General features: G+C 38.2%; 1 protein-coding gene and 1 non-coding gene across 2 annotated transcripts in view; both read left to right on the forward strand.

The window, feature by feature from the left end:
• Positions 1-21,998, forward strand: part of LOC125819829 (protein ANTHESIS POMOTING FACTOR 1) — a 259,792-nt gene that overhangs the window by 75,281 nt on the left and 162,513 nt on the right.
• On the forward strand, positions 4,247-4,353 carry LOC125819842 (small nucleolar RNA R71). Its single transcript, XR_007442489.1, has one exon. It is a non-coding gene; the product is annotated as a small nucleolar RNA R71 (small nucleolar RNA).

The raw sequence follows: 21,998 nt of genomic DNA on the forward strand, positions 1-21,998 counted from the left end.
AAAGTGGATAGCATTGTGATTTAAAGTATGATTTTCTCATGATGTATATATATGAAATGATGTTGGATTATGAAGTATCCTTAGATGATAATGTTGTAACTTGGTTGGTAGACTAAAGTGTCCCTCCTTGTTACTTAAAGTCTTGAATGCATGAATGTGTGAAGTGGGCTAGAACTAAGAAATGGTGCCCTTTCTATAAATGTTAAAAGAGGAATTCTAGGCCAAGACTTGAATCGGCAAAACTAAGAAATGGTGCCTTTTCATAAGTCTAGCTTTCCTAAGTAAATGTATAACCTTGAAGGATGGGCCTTAGGGCGAAGTTCCCTTCTTGAGTGAGATGATAGACTTAGAGATGGATGGAGCCGGAACGGCATGAAAATCCTTATCTAAGAAAGTCAAATGAGCTATCCTTATGAACCTTGATTGGCCATAACTAAGAAATGGGGCCTTTCTTGGGAAGATATACTATGAGTTGGTTGAACTAGAAAAGGAACCCTCTCTAGTGCATATGTGAATGAAAATACTCTATGGGAAACAAGGCTAGCACCGAGTGGATGTGGTTAGGATGGTGGCCCTACTTGAGTATGAGACTAGGGCACAATGAACATCCTTGGACATCCCCTAAACCATGTGCCTACATGGGTTGATTATTAGTTCTACCTTTGGCAAGTAGAACACCTTCCACGGAGTAGGGTAGACTCCGGATTCCATGCCTAGCTAGTATGGTCTATGTCGGTTATGCCTATTCCCATCATGTGGGATGCGCACTCTAGTTATTGGATAGGTTCTACAACGTGTAGGTAGTAGTATGGGATGCTATCTACACATGGCACGAGTAGGCTTTGAAGATACTAAAGTGAGTTCCCTAAGTCTAACGACTATTATGTGAAAGTCCCCTTATGTGCTTGAATGTCTCCAAAAATGGTTTCTTAAAGAATGTTGGTCTATTGATATTATGTTGTAAAGGAAATGTCCTTATCTAAGGTAATCTTGAGAAACACTTAAGTGTGCTTGAAGAGGTTGTATGGGCGGTCACTTCTTGTCTTACTCAAGTGTGTCTTAAGGTTATATTAGGTAGAGGTCCTATGGTAATGAAATGGCTTATGTTCCTTTAAAGTTAAGCATGGGTTGTATATGAATATATGTTGAGTATGTATACGGTTGGCTATGGTTTTATATGTGAACATTGATTTAGTATGTTATATTGTAATGGTACATTCCTTATCTATGGTAACCCTTAGGAACACTTAGGTGTATATAAAGAGATTGTATGGGCGGTCACTTTATGTTTCACATAAGTGTGGCTTTGGGTAACTTGAGATAGAGGTCATGAAATGATGAAAAGGCTTACTTGTCAATTATATTCATGTATTGTACATTGGTACTAGTTGAGTATGTCTATTATGTGGGTATTGTCTTATATGTGGATGATGACTTGAAATGTGTCTCTTATAATTGTGATATGAAGGTTTTATCAAAAATGGTATGAAAGCACATATTTCAAATAAATGTCCTTTTTTAGCATGTTTTTGCATGGTCATCATACTTAGTACTTAATTGTGCTAATTCCATATTTTCTCTATTTTCTACAAGTGTAGGTTCCGGCAAGTGAGCGGGTTTTGTAGTAAACTTGGGATTTGAAGTTCTTCCTAGATTTTGTGGTATGTCCTCATATGTCGAGGGCAAGACTTTTCTATTCTAGTTTTATGATAAGATTCTTGTAATAGACTTAATAGACTTCTTTTGATTGTAAAGGGCCGTGTCCCTAGTATGTTTTCACGTTTATGTCTAAGATGGCTAAGAGACTTAGTATTCCGCTTGTGTACTTTTGAATGATGTTTTTAAAAGTGACCTTTGAGTCTTATGGGATTTTATTTAAAGAGTTTTTAATTCCGCACTATTTTACATATCTAATGTGATGAATGCTAAGGGCTTGTATGAGACCTCCGAGAGGTTGAATACGCATGTTACGACTTGGGGACACTCCCGGGTCGTGACAGAGGACCCTGTACTGAAGGTTCCAGCATTATAGCCTTCTCTAGAACTCGAGGAATATGAGTGGTAGGCTGAGAATTCCTGATCCTGGATGGACCATTCAGCTTCTTAGTTCGCCGCTCAGCCCTCTGTGTTATTGCCAGATCATCCTCATCAGAACCCACACCTTCACTTTCAGATTGGTTAGGGTCAATTTTTATAAAAGTCATCATTGTCAGTGCTTGCATCTAATAACTCAAGGGTCTTGTCTTTGCCATTGCCTTTCCCACCAGTTTTGTAAAGTTTAGCAGCCTTGCTTCTGGATGCAGCTGCATCCTCATTGATTGTAAATCCCTTTTGTTTCCCCTTGGGTTGACCTGCTCCTTCCTGCAACTTTAGATCTAGCCATTTCTACAAAGAATTCGGAAGAAGTTAATACAACTAAATCAAATTCATAGTGACAATTGCAGAAAAACTCGCCAAATAGATCGGCGAATCGCCAAGTTGCTTTGGCGAGCTAAGCTGAGCTCGCCGATAGGAGTTGGCTCAAAAATTTTAACAAGTCGGTGATGGGAAAATCCTTTCGGCGAGTCGCCAACCTCTTTCGGTGAGCAAGGTTTTATCTACCGAAAGATATAGTGCAACAAAGGTTCAGGGGTGCAGGCAAAGGGCAATCAAGGAGACTTTTAGCGAGTCGCCGAATGCTTTTGGCAATAAAAGACTTCTCGCTGAAAGTTACAAAACCCACATCACAAGTAGCTTGAAATTAAAGACGAGATGGGGTCATTAGGCAAACCGCCGAGTGGTTCAGCGAGTTCGACCCAGCTCGCCAAATGACCCAACGTTCTTACTTTCGACCCAAATTCTCAGATTCAACCCCGCAACCCCCGAAAACAAAATTAAGGTATGCACTAGTACAATTAAGCTCAGACCAACAACACTCAATAGTGATAAACACCACGCACACACAACCCCACAAGATTCAACTCACTTTTACGCGCGACAAAAAGGAAATTCAAAAGTCAAGATAAAATGGGAAAGATTTTCAAATTGAACTCGGCATTCCATCAATCTAAAGCTATCAGAGAGGCCCAGCACACATCAATACAATAATCCTAATTGCATAAGAGAACAAAATTTTCAAAGTAGCATCGGGGTTCGGGAAAACCAACCTTTGATGCCGATCGAAGTGCTTTGAAATGCTAGGAGGCAACTTAATCCCAAGTTTGAACACCAATCAACGACGAAAATACTAGGAATGCAAAGATAATGAAGATACTTACTAGGTGCATATTTGCAAAATTCAAAATCGAGGAGAAAAATGAAAATTTGTTAAACTTTGAAACCACTGACCTTTAGAATCGTCCAGCTTTAGCCCATTCGGCGACATTATTTATGATCGTTGAACTACTCGGCATCATGATGCCGAGTAGTCAATTGCCTCGCCGAAATTTACAACACCTCCAGTTATTGTGGGAGTTCAAACGACGATCTCCGTCGGGATCGCCGACATGGTTTGCAATTCGCCAATAATTTTTTGAGTTCACCGAGTTTTATAGACTCTAAGTAAATTGGTCTTGAGTCCAACGACGGTCTAGTTCAGGGTCGCCGACCCTTCGACGATTCGCGGATTGGACCTATATCTTGCCAATCTACACTTGTCGATCACTCTTCACATTTCAACCTACAAAATCAATACATCATATTTCTATAATAAAGCAAAGCATTTAAGACCTTGGGTTGCCTCCCAAGAAGTGCCTTAGTTAACGTCGTGGCACGACTTCTCTGCTCAGTTTTGATTTGTGAGGAAGATATGGGACATCACATGACTCATTTGAGTCTCCAATCGCTGGACAGATAGGAATTGAGAGGTAGATATCTCATTTAGTAGCAGACATTCCCCTTTATCTCATTTAACATCTTGTCGTGATCTTCGACTTCGTTGAGACTGAGTGAGAGCATCTCCTCTATTTATCCATCCTTGCTTGCATTGGGTTTCATACGCTCGTGAGATGGAACGTACCGGTATTTTCTTTTATCCGATGCTTCCAATTCCATAATCTTCTTGGTCACTGAATCTAATTGAGTCAACAACGTGGCCAGAGTATTGTCTTTTTCAACATCCTTGTTAGTCATTGCCATGTGATCAAGGAGTTGGGTAGCTATTGCAAAGGGTAGTCGTGAGAGTCCCCCAGGAAATATTTGATTTGCCATTCTTTTATTCTCCTGACCGAAACTTTTGTAGAAGCAGTCCAGCAACACGCTTTCTGAGATTCCATGAGCTGGGGATTTTAGGAAGAGTGCCTTGAATCTCAACCACAGTTCATGGATGGATTCTCCTTCGACTTGTCTAAAACTCAAGATTTTGTCCCTGAGAAACACCATCCTTAAAAGAGAGGGATTTAGTTGTTCACTATTGCCACTAATCATAATCTAGATTCCTACTAAAAATAGCAACACAATGAAAAACAAACTAAAATCAAGTAAGTAAAGCTACAACTAAGAAGAACAAAAACTCTACTAATCTAAGAATTCTCAAGTAACACCACTCCCCAGTAGTGGCGCCATTTTGATATTTGCATAATCAAGACACAACTTCCAATGCAAGTGTCTACGATCGTACAATAGTAAAGTAACACAACCAAGGGTTGGGGTCGAATCCCAAGGGAATGATTTTGAGAATTAATAGAAAAATAAAATTAAGTTCTAATTAGTTGTAGCTAAAAACATTATCGATTAAAAACATGGTAAATCAAAGGGGTAACGCAAGCGTCAAGTATCAAATGGGGATTTGTCACAAGTAAATAAAAATTGCAAAAATACAAAGAGTGCTAATCAAGGAGACGGGATTCTTGGATGTGATAGGAATACGGGATAAACTACACTATTGGGTACATGCTTTTGATATTAAATCCGTTGAATATTTGTGACTAGGCTAGACTATAATGGGGGTAAATTCTCTCTCGAGCAACTTACCTCGAATCAACTCGGTTTCTCTCGAACACCAGTTGTCGCATGAAGAACAACCTCTGCCTTAGCCCACTCACTCTCTTGAGCTGAGTGTGTGGGAGAAGGACTAGGGTTCACTCTCTTGAGCTGAATCTCATGTTGACACACTCCCACCGGCCATCAATTTAGTAGTCTTAGTTTTACGACCTCTCGCTCGAGCAAGTCGAAAACACAAAGGTGAAATCATATTTGTAACTACAATTTCATTAAGTTCCAACACAACTACTAAATGATATCACATCTAAACAACAAATAAATCATCAACAAGTAAGACCCAACAATTAATCTAACCCATATTCACAAAATCACACCCCAAGAATTGGGTTTTAGCTAGACATGTAAAAGAGAGAGAAATTTATACAAAAATGAGTTTACATTAAAATGGCTATGAAGATTTAAGTCTCAAAACAAGTCAATAGTGAAGAATCCGCAAGACCCAAGCCCAAAATCTTGGAGTTGAAACCCTTTGAATCTTCAAGTTCTTCAAAACCCTTTCCAAACTTAGAACTCAAAAATAAAGTAAAGTCTGAAAAATTATTGTTCAAAGCTAAAAATTCATTTTTTAAGCTACACTCTCAACGAGTATTTATAGTCTTCAAAAATTTATGTTGTGAAGGATCACTCGGCGAAGTTAGTCGGGATCACCGATCAACTCGGCGATCCGCCCTTTGGTATGTTTCAACATCGTCTTGCTCTACCCTTCAACATCAACGTGTTTTGGATCATTGGGTGACATAGAACTGCTTCGCAGAACTGCTCGGCGATACGCCGACTGCTCCTTTTCACCGCTGATTTCATCATTTCCTTCAGGGCTCAGTACATTGGAACAAAAGGTGAGGATAAGACCTTCTGGTGACTCGCCGAATGGGTTCGGTGATTCTGAGATCTTCATTTCTTTGTTCTTCAGCTGCCTTTGTTCCTTTTTGCTAAGTAGTGTCCAAATTTTCCCTCAAACTCCAAATACCTAAAACTTAAGGGTTTTCATCAGATATTGAGACAAAATATGCATTTGAGGACACTAATTCTATAAAAATATAGACCTAAATGAGTCCAATTTGAGGACTCATCACTTCCCAAGTAGCTTCGTCAACAAATTGGTTCCTCCAAAAGACTTTGACTGATGCTACCTCTATTGTTCTCAACTTGCAAACTTAGCAATATAGAATTTGATCCGGAATCTCTTCATAAGATATACTATCCTTGATACCAATATTTTCAGTTGGTATGATCAATGAAGGATTGCCCATGCACTTCTTCAACATGGAGATGTGAAATACCGAATAAACCACGACTAACTCTTGTGGTAGCTCCAACTCATAAGCTACATTGTCAATCCTCTTGGATATTCGATACGGTCCAATATACCGGGGACTAAGTTTCCCCTTGTTACCAAACCTCATAACACCCTTCATGGGTGAAACTTTTAGATATACCCAATCATCTACTTCAAACTCTAACTCATTTCTCCTAACATCAGTGCAGGATTTCTGACAACTTTGTGTCATTTTCAACCTCTCTTGAATCAATTTCACCTTCTCCATAGCTTGATGAACTAAATATGGTCCTATCAACCCTGCTTCAACAACTTCAAACCATCCAATAAGAGATCTGCATCTTCTCCCATAAAGAGCTTCATATGGAGCCATCTGGATGTTAGAGTGGTAACTATTATTGTATGCAAATTCAATAAGAGGTACGTGATCATCCCAATTACCTTTAAAATCAATCACACAAACCCTCAACATATCCTCTAAGGTATGAATAGTGCGCTCTCCTTGACCATTTGTCTAAGGATGAAAAATAATACTCAAGTTCACCTTTGAACCCAAGCCTTTCTCGAATGACTTCCAAAACTATGAAGTAAATTGAGCACCCTTATCTGATATAATCGAAACATGGACTCCATGAACTCCTATCACCTCCTGAATATACAACCTAGCATAATCTTCTGCTGAATAGGTAGCCTTTACGGGCAAAAAGTGGGCTGATTTTGTCATTCTATCAACAATCATCCAAATGGAGTAATGCTGCCTACGAGACCTTGGCAAGCCTATGATGAAATCCATATTGATCATCTCCCACTTCAATTTCAGAAGTTTTATATTCTGAGCCAAACCACCGGTCCTTTGGTGCTCTACTTTAACTTGTTGGCAATGGGCACTTAGCAACAAATTCTGCAATGCCCTTCTTCATACTATTCCACCAATACACCTCTCTCAAATCATGATACATCTTTGTGGAACCCAGATGAATGGAATATCTGGAGCTATGAGCCTCTTCCATGATCCTCTCTTGGAGTCCATCCACCATTAGTACACATAACCTACCTTGATATCCCAATACTTCATCGCCCCCTTGTTTAAAAGAAAATAGTTTTTGCGTATGAACATTTGCCTTCAATTCAAGCAAAATGGGCTATTGGTCTTACTTTTCTTTCACTTCTGACACTAGTGATGATTCAACCCCATTCATCACCACTACTCATCCTTCTGTGGAATCCATTAGTCGGACTCCTAAGTGTGCAAGTCTATGCACATCTTTCGCTAACTCTCTCTTTTTTTCCTCAACATGGGCGGTACTATCCATAGGCAACCTGCTTAAAGCATCAGCAACAACATTAGCCTTACCTGGGTGATAAAGGATACTCATGTCATAATCCTTGAGTAATTCCAACCACCTCCTTTGTCTGAGATTAAGCTCTATCTGAGTGAACACATACTGAAGGCTCTTGTCATCAGTGAATACATCTACATGAACACCATATAAAAAATTACGTCATATCTTCAAAGCAAATACTACAGCAGCCAACTTTAAGTCATGGGTTGGGTAAATTTTCTGATGGATTTTCAACTGTCTAGAGGCATAAGTTATAACTTTGCCATTTTGCATTAGCACACAACCCAAATCAACTCTAGACGCATCACAATATACAATAAAGCCTTGCATACCTTCTGGTAAGGTTAACACAGAGGCGGTAGTCAACCTCTTTTTCAATTCCTAAAAGCTTTTCTCACAAGCTTCAGACCATTGAAACTTCACTATTTTCTGAGTTAACTTGGTCAAAGGGGATGAAATAGATGAGAACCCTTCTACGAACCTTCTATAATAGCCAGCCAAACCCAAGAAACTCCTAACATCAATTGGAGATATGGGTCTATGCCAACTCTACATTGCCTCTATCTTTTGGGTATCAACTCTAATTCCATCACCGAAAACTATGTGGCCCAAGAACGCCACAGGCTCAAGCCAAAACTTACATTTAGAGAACTTAGCATATAACTCCTTATCTTTCAAAGTCTGATGAACTATTCTGAGATGGCTGGCATGATCTTCTTCATTCCTTGAATAGATTAGTATGTCATCAATGAAGACGATAAAAAACATATTTAAATAAGGTTTGAAAACTCTATTCATAAAGTCCATGAACGTTGTAGGTGCATTGGTCAAACCGAACGACTTGACCAGAAACTCATAATGACCATAACGGGTCCTGAATGTTGTCTTGAGAATATCATATTCCTTACTTTCAACTGGTGGAAACCTGATCTGAGGTCTATTTTTGAAAAATATGAAGCACCCTAAAGTTGATCGAAAATATCATCAATTCTCGGAAGAGGATACTTGTTCTTGATGGTAACCCTATTCAATTAGCGGTAATCTATACCAATCCTAAGGGAACCATCTTTCTTTCTCACAAATAAGATCGGAGCACCCTAAGGTGAGACACTTAGTCGAATAAAACATTTCTCTAAAAGATCTTTCAACTGCTATTTTAACTCTTTCAACTCTGCTGGTGCCATTCTATATGGCGGAATAGAGATAGGACGAGTATCTAGAAGAACATCTATACCGAAGTCTATCTCTCTCTCAGGAGCGAATCTGGGTAGATCATCTGGAAGAACTTCTGGAAACTCTTTTACTATAGGAACTAACTGAATATGAGGTATCTCAACACTAGAGTCATTAGCTCGGACTAAGTGATAGACACACCCCTTGGAAACTAACTTTCTTGCCTTAAGGTATGAAATGAAATGACCCTTAGGCACTGCTGAACTACTTTTCCACTCTAAGACTGGCTCATTAGGAATTTGGAACTTGACAACTCAAGTTTTATAATCAATGGAGGCGTAACGGGCATGAAGCCAGTCCATACCTAGAGTGACATCAAAATCTACCATGTCTAACTCAATTAAATCAGCCATGGTGTCTTTGTGATTAATGGAAATGACAAAATCATGATAAACTCGCTCAGCTAGAATAGATTCCCCAACAGGTGTAGAAACACAAAAGGGTTCACAGAGTTTCTCAGGAATAACATCAAACTTATTTGCAACATAAGGGGTTACAAAAGATAAACTTGCTCCTGGGTCTAGCAAAGCATAAACACTAAAAGTAAAGACTTTGATCATACCAGTGACAACTCTGGAGAGTTCTCTTGCTCATGACGACTAGTGATCACATACAGGCGGTTTGCTCCTCCGCCAGTACCAGAAGAAGCTCCTCTAGGTGCAGCCCTGTCTGATAGGGCAACTGATAAAGATTGGGCTCTACTGCTCTGACTTCCACTACCATGCATGTTCTTAGGACACTCTTTCATGAAGTGACCCTCTTGCCCATACTTGAAACAACCTGACTGGCCATCACAACACTTACCTGGGTGGATTCTACCACACCTAGCATATGCAGGAACCCAGTTACCTCCTTGTGCCACACTACCTTGAGACTATGCAGGTCTAGCTCTGAAGTTCTGCGAATTCTAACCATTATACTCACCTTTGTTTCTAGGTACATATACACTAGCAGATGATGAAGCAGGTCCCTTTTGCTTTTGCTGAAAGGATGAACGGTTCACATTACCTTTCTACTGCCCAGACTCATTCCCTGTCTTAGATTTATTATTTCTGAATTCCTCCTTATCCCTTAGCTTCTCTTCTTCAACCTACTGCACATAGACCATCAACCTTGATATGTCCATGTCCCTGATTAGTATCGTAGCCTTACCTTTCTTGCTCGACAGACGAGACAGCCCAGTAACAAACAAGCTCATTCTACTCCTCATGTCCGCAACCATCTCCGGAGCATAACGAGATAGTTGGGTGAACTTCAGCCCATACTCATGCACACTTCAGGAATCCTGCTTAAGAGTAAGAAATTTTCGTACCTTAGCCTCTTTCAGTTTTCAGGGAAACATCCCAAGAAAGCCTCCTCAAAATATGCCCAACTCGCAGGCGGTGCATCATCAGCTCTACCCCCTTTCCACTGGTCAAACCAAGTCCTAACAACATTCTTCAGTTGATATGTAGTCAGTTCAACTCGCTCAGTATTGGCAACATGCATAACATCAAATACCTTCTTCAGCTCCTCAATAAAGTTCTATGGAACCTCAGTAGTGCTCGAACCAATGAAGCTTGGAGGGTTCATCCTCAAGAACTCACGAATCCTCGAAGTATCAGCCACTTCTTATCTAGCTCCTCTTTGTTGCCCAACCTGGTTAGTCACAGCTTGACTTAACATCCTTATGGCTTCCCTGAATTCAGCATTAGTGACTTGCCCTTGAGGTTGCACTTCAGGTGCATTTGGTAGCTCTTGCTTCTCAACATTAAGCCTAGCAGGACGACCTCTGACAGCTCTTCGTGGAGGCATGATTATTTGAAACACGTGCAAGCACGAATTAGAAGGAAACTTTTTAAAGATCAAACTCTAATGCACAAAATGAGTGTGAAAGAAGTGAGATAAACTCTTGAACTCTATGCTTTGATACCAAGTTTGTCTCGCCCCGAGCATACACCCCGAACGTGGCTGGCACTCGAGAACCATTGCTTGCCCCAAGCGAACCCTTGGCCTGTCTTACTTACTCAGCGGAAGACTCTATGCATATTTATAATGATTAATAACACTATACTCACTTGAATAATAAAATACTGAGAATGCTTAAAAAGTCAAACATTCAACTTGGCCAAAATGGCAACTCAAGTCTTAACATATGACATGATAATGTAAAGACAATTGAACTACGAACTTTCTGTCTATGAAGCCGCTAAAACAAAGAGGGATGTCGGGACAAGACCCCCGATCATCCTAACACTGAAAACCAGAAAGCAAATGATAAAAGAGTCCTCCGAAATGCAAGAAGGCTCACCAACTGACTCTGAGTGCTCAACCTAATCAACGAGACGCTGGATGTTGATCCTGGTTACCTGTGTCTGCATCATAAGACGATGCAGGCCAACTGGCATCAGTACATTGAATGTACGAGTATGCGAGTTGGAATGCTAAACACAACTTAAGCTTGAAAATGATCTGAAAGGAACACTTACCTTGGGTTTACTCAACTCCTGAATAACTTAACTCAATGTAAGCAATAAACATATGCAATATATAGAAAACTTGTAAAACAGTGGAAAAACAACTAAGGTCGTTAAACAAAATGCAATAACAAACTCAACTTTACTCATATAATAAAGTAATATAGTTTATGTGGGAGATTCTCTAACAGACAACCACCACTATGAGCCTAACTGGTGATACATCGTCTTGCCCATGTTGCCAGAACTGTCCTATACTTTGCTGTCATATAGAACTACTTAACTTAGTGGATCCACTAGCTTATGCTAAAAGCATCTTAAAGAGTCATCTAAAAAGTATGATCCTTTACTACCCATGATAGCTACATGGTTTATGAAGACTTGAGTTAATATGAGCCTGCATCCCCATATCAGTGCTCAATACTACTCCCAAAATATACTTAGCTCATATGTTTTTAAAACAAACTTCTTTCTTTGATTTGAGATAATTACTCAAAACTTAGCTTAAAAGCTCCCTTGGAATGGATGTTCCTTTTCTTGCTCAAATGTAAAAACATTTTAAACTCTTTGGGAATACATAGTCCCCATATATTTCTTTGAAGAAATGAACTTCAAATCTTTACTATTTGCTTAACTTAAAACTTAAGTCTTAGAACAAAGTTAAAACGTTTGTGAAAGACTTTTGAAAACTTTAAAGAACTTCTATTGACTTGCTTCTTAACTTCTAACTTGACTCTTAACTTTCCTTTAATTGAATTATGGATTTCAAGGATTGTGATTTGTGATAGAAAAGATCTCATGATGTTTAGGAATGATTTTAGATAGCTAAAATGTGAGAAAAGATCAAGAAATCATTGTCTAAGGGTGGGTACGCGACGCAGAGAAGTATTTAAATTTTTGGTTCAAAAACAACTTTTGAGGAAGAACAGTCCGTGACCGCTCCGCAACGCGAAACAATTTTTCCCAAATCTAGAGAGTAGGTCCGCGACGCGGAGGCACTGCCCAGATTTGCCCAATGAAATTCCTTCTTCATTTTCTAGCTCTAAACCCTCTAAACCCCATTGGTTCTTTCCCCAAACACTTAGAATCATCTATACCCTCAAATAGCATCAGATTCTATTTGAAAACACAACTAAAAACGTGAATCAATCTCAAGAAAAACTCCAACAAAACAACCCACAAGGATTCAAACGAACTTCATCAAGAATTCAAGGAATTTACTTTCAAATCAATATACTTTGCTGAAATTGAATCAAGTTGGGCGCGTGGGTGAACTAACCCAACGCTATGTGATCTCACATACCTTGTAGGGATCACCCCCGATGAAATCCACAAGCTAAACTCGACGATCTTGACGAATCTTGCTTCTCTTCTCCTTTATCCTCTTCTTTTCTCTTTCTTCCAATCCCTAGCGTGAAACTTCAACTTTTCTAAACTGACTAAAATTTGATTTTACCCCAATTAACTCCTAAAAACAAATTAGAATAATTAGGTATGGAAAAGATTAAATTACCCTTCCAAAATCCGGATTAGACTTTCCTTATTCAAACAGTCCAACCTCCAAAGGGCCTAACTCACTCATACGAACTCGGAATCGCGCAAACTCGGCAGCGTTGGAAAGATCATTCCAAGAGCTTTCCTACCATATCTGTAAGTAACTCTAACTCATCCTTAACTAGAAGTTATGGTCGTTTGAAGTTGACCAAAAACTCATTTTTCCTAACTTAACAAAATTTCCAGATTTTCATTCTTTCCAAAATGACTATTTCCAATTATTAGCTTCTTCCTAGTTATTTTAAATTGCGAGATGTTACACACATGGTCTATGCAGGTTAATGGTAAACATCCCACAATAATGAACTAAGGTTACTTTTAAAGTATTTCATTAAGTGTTTTAAAGAAGTTAAGCTTGCATTGACCATGATTATGACTTATGTTTTCTACCCTTTTATCTTATGATTTATCTTGTTCATTGCATATCATGTAAAGTCCTTTTTATCATGCTTTCATAACTCTTATGAATTGCTATCATACTTAGTTCATTCCATTTACTAATGCGTACTTGTGCCTACATTGTTTCACAATGTAGGGTTCGACGCTCCTACCTCTTACACTCATGGCTATTTGATCCCTTTGGCACTTTAAGATTGATGAGTCCTCATGATCCGAGGGTCAAGACACTTTTATAGCTTTATGTCATTTCAGTTTTTAGAATTTGTATGTGGTGTATGAGTTAGTCTCAACCACTTATTTTGAGTTTGTAGATGGCTTGTTGAGACTTATGTTAGACTTCCGCTTTGTCAAACTCTTTTATGATATAAGATTGTTTCTTTTGAAATATTTATTTCTATTATCTTGTATGATGTATGCTAGGAGGATTGTGTAGGGCCTCTTGGGGTCCTATATGCCACCTAAGGTATACTTTAGGTTGTGACACCAATAGGAGACCGACACCTCCTTTCATAGAGAGCCTCTAACGGATCCATATGAATACTCAAGTGATAATTGTTATTATAAACAAACTCAATCAAATAAAAATGATCATCCCAGTTACCCTTGAAGTTAATCCCACAAGCTCTGAATATATCCTCCAAAGTCTGAATAGTATGCTCGACTTTACCATCGGTGTAAGGTAATACTAACCTTAACTCGAGTACCAAGGCCTTTTTGGAAAGACCTCCAAATTTGGAAAGTAAATTGGGTACCTCGATCAGATATAATGGATAAGGGCACCGTGCAACTTAACGATTTCTCGGATATACAACTTAGGATAATCCTTAGCCGAATACGAAGTTTTCATGGGGATGAAATGTGCTGACTTTTTCATCCTATCCACAATGACCTAAATCGATTTGAGTTGTCGCAGGGTGGTAACCGGTAGTGAAATACATATTCAAATCTTCCCACTTCCAAGTAGGAATCCTAATATCTTGAGCCAAATCTCTCAATTTTTGATGCTCAACTTTTATTTATTGGAAACTTGACACTTTGCCACAAATTTCGCTATATCCTTCTTCATCATATTCCACTAATAGACCTCTCATAATTTATGGTACATCTTGGTGGCTCTCAGGAGAATAGAATATCAAGAACTGTGAGCTTCCTCTAGAATTTGTTACCTCAACTCATTAACATTTGGAACACAAAAATAACCTTGATAACGAAGCACACCATCTCCCCTTGGGAGAAAGCCTTAATAGCCTCTATGAGCACAACTTCCTTCAACTCAACCAAAGTTGGATCAAGATCTTTCTTAGCCTTCATATCCGACATAAGAGACGACTCTAAACTATTCCGAACAATAATACCACCCTCTTCGAAGTGAACCAAGCAAACACCCAAATGAGCTAGTCTATAAAGATCACGAACCAACTCCTTTTTACTATATTCAATATGAGCAATACTAATCATCAATAATCGACTAAGGGTGTCGACAACCACATTTGCCTTACTCGGATGGTAAAGAACACTCATATCATAATCCTTCAAAAGTTTGAGCCACTTCCTTTGACAAAGATTTAAATCTTTTTTCTTAAACACATATTTCGAAAGTCTTATGATCGGTGAACACATCCGCATTAACACCATACATATAAGGTCTCCAAATCTTCAAAGCAAAGACCAGCGTCGCTAACTCTATATCATGACTTAGAAATTCTTTTCATGAACTTTCATTTTCCTCGAAGCACTAGTAATCACTTTCCCATTTTGCATCAAAACACAACCAAGGTCAATTAACTAAGCATCACAATGAACCACAAACCCATCGGATCCTTACGGTATGTTAAAACTGAGGCTAAGATGATTCAATCCATTAACTCTTAGAAACTCTTCTCATAAGCTTCCGGTCATTGAAATTTCACCTTTTTCTGAGTCAACATAGTAAAAGGTGAAGCAATAGAGGAAAATCCTTCCACAAATCTTCTATAATAACCGGCCAAACCCAAGAAACTCCAAATTTCTGAAGGGAAAAGAGGTGTAGGTTAGTTCTCAACAACATCAGCCTTCTTGGGATCAACTTGAATACCTTCACCGAAAACAATAGCCATGAAAAGCAATAGAGCTCAACCAAAACTCACATTTACTAAACATAACAAATAATTGGCGATCCTTGAGGATTTACCAAATGATCTGTAGGTGATCAGCATGTTCATCCTCACTCCGTGAACAAATCAAAATATCACCAATAAAAACGATCATTAACATATCAAGATATTGATTGAACACTCAATTTAAAAGATACATGAAATCTGCCAGGATATTAGTCAAACCAAAGAACATCACCATAAACTCATAATGATCGTACTGAATTTGTAAAGCCATCTTCGGAATGTCACCTCACTTACCATTAACTAATGATACCCTAATGGAAGGTCAATCTTTGAGAAGAAACTAGCTACTTGGAGTTTATCAAAAAATCATCTATTCTTGGAATAAGGTACTTATTCTTTATCTCGACCTTGTTAAATTATCGATAATTAATACACATACGAAGTGTGTCATCCTTCTTTTGAACCAACAAAATTGTAACATATTATGGTGAGATACTCGATCAAATGAAACCCTTACCGAACATATCTTTCAACAGATCCTGTAAATCCTTAAGTTCTTTTATAGACATATGGCAAGGAGGAATAAAGTTAGGCTACTATCCGGAAGAAGGTCAATTCAAAAGTATATATCCCTCTTGGAAGGAACACTAGGAAGATCATCAAGAAATATTTTTGGAAACTTATTAACAATCAGAACCAACTCAAGAGTAGGGATTTTGGAATTTGTATCCCTAAGTCAAATAAGATGATAAATACAACTTTTAGAAATCATTTTCCTACCCTTTAGGCAAGATATAAACCAACCTATAGACGTTAAATTTCCACCTTTCCATTCTAAAATAGGCTCATTTGGAACCTGGAATGTGACCACTCGGGTTCTACAATCAATGGAAGCATAACAAGAATGAAGCCAATCCTTACAAAGAATGACATCAAAAGTCTAGCATCTCTAACTCCATGAGATCAACTGAGGAGAATTTATGGGAAACTGAATCTGGGAAATTTCTATAAACTCATTTAGCAACAATAGAGTCACCAATAGGTCTAGAGAATGAAAAAGGTTCTAAAAGAATTTTTGGACTGACATCAAACTTCATAGCCACATAATAAGTCACAAAAGAAAATGTAGCACATTGATCAACCAATGCATAAACATCAAGTTAAACAACTCGTAGCATACCATTCACTAGAGCTGGAGAACCCTCATGATCTAGTCGAGTCTAAAAAACATAAAACATTTTCTGATGCGGAGCACCACCCGAACAAAAAAAGTACCATGTTGAGACAGACGACTCAAAGAAGCACTAGGCATCCGCCTGATGACCATCTCTACCCTTTCTAGCATGTGAAGGGCAATCTCTCAATCTGTGACCACTCTTACCACAACCATAGCAACCATTGGTATCAGTTAAGCATCCCCTCGAATGAATCTTGCCATACTTTTGGCAAGCTAGAAATGAAGATCCACTAGAACTACCTCATTGCAGCTTAGGGTTAGACACCATATTTTTGTTAAAATTTTGCGATAGAGCACTAGATGAATTGGGACTGGAGAACTATTACCAAAACTAAGAACGTCCATTTCCACCGAACCTCGAGTGAGAGAAATCACCATTATCTGTTCTTTCCCTTTATGAATATCTAGCTTTCTCCTTGAGATTTTCCTCTTTGATTTGTTGAGCATGAGGCATAAATCTTCATATATCCATCTCTTTGATAAACATGACGGTTCTACATTCTTTGACCACTATTTCAGACTCACCCGAAATAGACCTACGCATTCATGCCCTAGAGTCGACAACCATTGTCAGAGCATACTTGGAAAATTGAGTGAACATCAAAGAGTATTCCTTCATTTCCTCAAGTTGATAAATTCTTGCACCTTAGCCTTCTTCATCTCAAGGAGAAAGAACTAATCAAGAGATGCCTCTCTGAACTTTTCCAAATCCAAGAGACCCGCATCCAATGTCCTTTCATCCTTCCAATATTGAGAAACCCACACATGAGCAAAGCCTTTCAATTGATAAGCAGCTAAGTTTGCCTTTTCCACCAGAGTCACTCTCATAATATCCATGATAGTTTGAATCCCTTCAAGAAACTCTTATGGATCCTCATCCACTTTTGACCCATGGAATTTGGAGGATTAATCCTCATAAAGTCTCTAACCCTTATCGCCACCGTACCCATATTTGGATTCACAGGAGCTAAAACCTCTCTATTAGCTTGTGTCGTCATAGCTTAAGCCAATCCTCGGAAGGGGGCTCTAAATTCAACATGAGACACTTGCTCACCGAAAGAGTCGATCGGAGCTTGAGGAGCTTTAGGTTCTACATTGTCGTTGACATTAATGGATCTCTTCTTGGAGGCATGTTTTGAAAACACATAGAACAATGGTTAGAAGGAAGACCCTTATAGAGTTCAACTCTATCACACCACTTTAGAGTAATGAAAGAAGTGAAGTTTCTTAAACGTCTCGTAGTCTCCTATTCATAAATGTGGTTGTTGACACCCAATTTTAGCTCTCCATGTTTAATTAATTAAGCTTCCATAAATAATAATAATAATAATAATAATAATAAGAAAAAAAAAATAATATATATATATAAACTTTTGTTGGAGTATGAAAATATTTTAAAAAAAACATTTTCATTTTTGGCAGGTTTGTTTCATAAATATTGAACTTATAAAGAAAAATATATATAAATTTGTATATAAATATTACTACTTACTTTCTCATTTTTAAATTTACATCAAATAAATTTCATTCTTAAGGGTTGACTTGATTTTTTTAGCTAAATATAATTCTTGTTGTTGCAAATAAATATTTTTCGTACATTACTCAAAATTAGGAAGCTTAATAAATTAATGAGTTAATAATTCATACCAATTTTATTTTAAGAATGACCCATATTGTCAAATAAGCTAATCTTGCAAAGTAATTATTCTCAATTTAATTAATTATGGCTATTTAATAAAGAAAGGGGTTATAATTGAAATGATTTAATTTGAGGAAAAACTTGGAAATCCAAGTCTCCTAAATTCATCCAATCAGTGTCTACCATGTAGGCGGTACATGGATTGTATTTGTCACCCCCCAAGGCTACCCCTTTGACGTAAACACGGGACCTAGGATCACGAGTGAGCCCAAGCTAACCCTGAATTGGCATATCATAAGCATACGTAAACAACTGAACAAAAGATACTATGCGGAAGCTTAAAACATGAGATAAATTGAAATGATGGGGAAATACCCAATCTAAGTCTGAATAGATAAATATTGGGTAAGAGTTTAAGATACTGAACTATAACTCAAATACCAAAGCTGAATATGTCTATGTCTGAAATAAACCTCTAACTGACTAGATATGATGGGACGTGCCCCCAGCTAACTCTAGCAAACCTGAAGGTAAAATGAAAGACTGAATGTAAAAGAACATGTTTATCGTCCTCAAAGAATGAGGACTCGCCATTGATAATGCTGAATACAGATCAGAAACTGATCTACACGTGATCTGAATACTGAGGCCCTAAACCTACATCACGAAAAGATGTAGCGCAGAGTATGCGTCAGTACTTGAAAGGTGCTGAGCATGCAAGATAGGATAAAGATGAACAAACATATAACTGAACAAAGCATGTTGAGCAATGATATAACTGAATATGAATGTAAATATTGTAATATACTGATTATGAACTAAACTAAATGCAATGACCAAGTACATAACATGTTGAAACTGAATACTAAAATATAACTGGGAAACTGGTCAATGCATTAGAATCTGACTGTGGGAGTTATTATTAACCGACATAAAACTACATGAGCTAAATGTGGAGTCTGATGTATACGCCTCATCGAGATGACCCAATATACCTTGCCAAGGGTATAGAGGCATGTTGGCGTGATCACTAAAACTGATGCACACAGAGGGGACTTATAAACCTACGGGGGCACTTAGTTTTGGGACTATGAGGGTGACTGACCCTAGTCCAACTAGGTCTAAGCCTACTCCTAACTGGAAATGTGTACAATACAATATAACTGAAATATACTATATAGCTCAATATTCTGACATGCTAACTGAAAATGCAATATTAAGGTATTGATAATGAAACATTTGAAAACTGAGGCATGTATATATGTTTATATGTCCTAGCTAGTGTAGTTCATGAACTAAATGAATCTACACAACTAGGCTTCTGAGATTCATGCAAGGAACTAAGCAACAGTGTTACAAAAACATGATAATTTGATTTGGAATACTCTAACATCTAAATCACAACAATTATTTGAAGTTCTAGAAACCCTAGGTCTAAGCAATATTTAGAGAATCAAGATTCTGACTAAAATCTAGGGACCCAATGGGTGAAAGGAACCCACTAGTGAAATCCCACATACTTGGTGACGAATTCCACGGAGAAATCTTTTGATTTTGGGGTGGAATGGAAGAAAACCTATTGCATTCTTAGAGAGGGTTTGGTCGACTATTTTCCCCTCTTTTCGTTCTAATTGGATGAATTTTGGAGAATGAATTGACTAGGGTAAATTCTGAATTAGTTACTAGGCTAAAACTAACCAAAACGATGTAGTTTAGGAGTTAAACGACGTAGTTTAGGTGTCCAACGCATAGGGGAAAAGACCAAACGACCCCTGACTTAAAATCTGACAAGGCCTGGTCAGCCGTCGTTCGGCTTCAGAGGATGGGTTTTGGGGGGTCTGAACCATGGACCGTGGTCCCACCTACGGTCCGTAGGTCCTGGCGTGGTTCTGGACTTAGCTAAATTTTTTGGGGTTCTGGGGAGGGGGTTGCAGGTGGCCAACCACGGACCCCACCTACGGTCCATAGGTGGTCTCCGTTGGTGGCGCCTGGAACTTTTGATAATCTGCATTTTGGTATTTCTAACATACGGGGTGTTACAGTGTTTCTTCAACTTTAATCTCAATTCTCTATTTTTGTAACACTAGAAAATGGGAAAAGGGAAGAACTTTATGTTTTGGCTATAGATTGTGTCCCCTGAGACAAATCTACGGTTCGTATGACACTCATAGAAATGAGGTTGAGATTTGGGAATTCAAGTTTCTGAAATTTGACCTACTAGTGATCAGGATAGGTCGTCATTTGGACTACGGGTCGTGGATGACTTTCGTAAAAAGGTCCCAGACTTAGTGAAATTTCAGACTTGAATTTGGGTTCTACGGATCGTAGAAAGGGCTTGTGGGAAGTAAGGTGAATTTTGGATATATGAAGTTGGTTCTACAGTTGAAAAGTACGGGAGTAGGAAGTTCTACGTACCGTAGGTCCAAACCATAGAAGCCATCTGACAATTATTTCTTAAGGGTATTTGGGTTTTTTCCTATGCATTTAATGCCTATATTATTCCATTTTGACCCTATTTAATTCCTGTAACTACTCTTCAACACCTAAAATTACCCCAACTCTCTCATTCACTCAAATCCCCAAATTCCATCCACATTCATTCTCCCAATTTTGTCTCTCAAGTTCAAGAAGAAGACTAGGGTTTCAATCTTCAAGTCTCTTACTCCTCAATTTCTTTTGGACTTTGTTTTTAGTGTTTTATCAATAATTTCCATTCACCCATTGAACCCCAAAGATTTCTCAATTCTCCAAGGTCAATTATGTCACCCCCGGAGGCTACCCCTAGATGTAACACGTGACCTAGGATCACAGGTAACCCCAAGCTAACCCTGAGTCCGTCATATAACAAGCATATTTAATATAACTAAGAAAGCGGAAGCATAACTATAAAGTGAGTCACAACTAAAAGAAACTCAAGTGAGAATATAACTAAATGTCAAAGGGAAACAACCCAAAACAACTAAATACTGACTTTATGTCTGAAAGCCTCTACTACTGATGAGCTATTGGGACAAGTCCCCAACCAACTCTAAAAACACTGAAAATAAACTAACTAAACCAAGCATAAAGAAACATCCTCGAACTATGAGGACTCACCACTGAAGTTGCTAAGTATAGGATGAAAATAGAACTAAGCGTAGGCTGGATGTTGAGTGCTTGAACCTACATCATAAAATGATGTAGCGTAAAGTATACGTCAGTACATGGAATGTACTGAGCATGCAAGATATAGATACTAAGCTGAACAATGATATAATAATGAGCATGGAAATAGACTGTACTGAAGTGTAACTGAAAGGCTAAGCTAAATGCAATGACCAAGTACTAATCATGTAGCTAATATGTTGAACTGAATACTGAAATGAATCCTGATAACATGGTCAATGCAATGAAAGTATGAATGTGGGAGATATTATTAACCGACATAAACCACGTGAGCTAAACATGGATTTTGATGTATACGCCCCATCGAAAGGACCCAATATATCTTGACAAGGGTATAGAGGCATGATTGTGGCATGATCACTAAAACTGATGCTCACATAGTTCTGGGACTGTAAGGGTACACTGAATCCTAGTCTAACTAGGTGCTAAGTCTACTCCCAACTGAATGAAAAGCTAGAATGCACTAAAGTACTGAGTAGCTCAAAATACTGACATGTTATTTGGGAATGCAACATATATATACTGAAGATATGGCATTCAAATTTTGAAGCATGATTTTCTGTCTGATTTTCCTAGCAAGTATAATTCATAAAGTATGATAAATTTACACAAGTTAG

The sequence above is a fragment of the Solanum verrucosum genome, unplaced genomic scaffold (assembly GCF_900185275.1).
Source record: "Solanum verrucosum unplaced genomic scaffold, falcon-dt-bn FXZP01000239.1, whole genome shotgun sequence".
In the NCBI taxonomy this organism is placed as follows: Eukaryota; Viridiplantae; Streptophyta; class Magnoliopsida; order Solanales; family Solanaceae; genus Solanum; species Solanum verrucosum.